This window comes from Citrus clementina, unplaced genomic scaffold, assembly GCF_000493195.1.
Source record: "Citrus clementina cultivar Clemenules unplaced genomic scaffold, Citrus_clementina_v1.0 scaffold_1, whole genome shotgun sequence".
In the NCBI taxonomy this organism is placed as follows: domain Eukaryota; kingdom Viridiplantae; phylum Streptophyta; class Magnoliopsida; order Sapindales; family Rutaceae; genus Citrus; species Citrus x clementina.
In genome coordinates, this window is record NW_006263303.1 from 16,116,291 (window position 1) to 16,117,084 (window position 794).

The following is a 794-nucleotide window of genomic DNA, read 5'->3' on the forward strand; positions in this document are numbered from 1 at the left end:
ATTTCCAGGATAATTATTAAAGTTATGTTCTTCACCATAGTATACACAAGAAAGTTCAGCAACTTGCTTTACTACTGTTGGAGCAGATGTCATGGCCTTTAACATGTTAGTCAATGAGGTTACTTGTGCTGATAAGGCTGTAATTGCATCTATGTTATGTACCCATGCTGTTCCTCTTACTACTGGTTGCCTAGTTGATGGCCACTGATAATTATTATTGGCAATTCTCTCCAGAATCTCATAAGCTTCAGTGTAAGATTTGGATAACAGGGCTCCATTTACTGATGCATCCACCATTAATCTAGTACTAGGATTCAACCCATTGTAGAAAGTTTCCAATTGAATGCAACAAGGAATGCCATGATGAGGACACCTTCTGAACAGTTCTTTGAATCTTTGCCAAGCCTCATACAAACTTTCATCTTCAAGTTGATGGAAATAAGTAATCTCATTTCGTAATTTTGCATTTTTTGTCGGTGGGAAATATTTCATTAGGAATTTATTAGCCAACTTATTCCATGTAGTGATGGAATCAGATGGTAATCAATTTAACCGTGCTCGTGCTCGATCTGTTAAGGAATAAGGAAAAAGCCTTAGTCTTAAGGCATCTTGTGTTGCTCCAGCAATCTTGAAAGCATCACTCACTTCCAAGAACAACTTAAGATGGAGATGAGGATCTTCATTTGGCAATCCATTGAATTGACCAACTGTCTGCAACATTTGAAACATCACTTGCTTCAATTTAAAGTTTGCGGCTTCTACTTCAGATCTGATTATCCCAGGGTGTACAACTT

The 794-nt window shown here is 37.5% G+C and overlaps 1 non-coding gene across 1 annotated transcript; it reads left to right on the forward strand.

Annotated features, from left to right (window-relative positions):
* The first annotated feature begins 355 nt into the window (after positions 1-355).
* Positions 356-463, forward strand: LOC112096018. Its single transcript, XR_002904178.1, has one exon. It is a non-coding gene; the product is annotated as a small nucleolar RNA R71 (small nucleolar RNA).
* Positions 464-794: the final 331 nt, after the last annotated feature.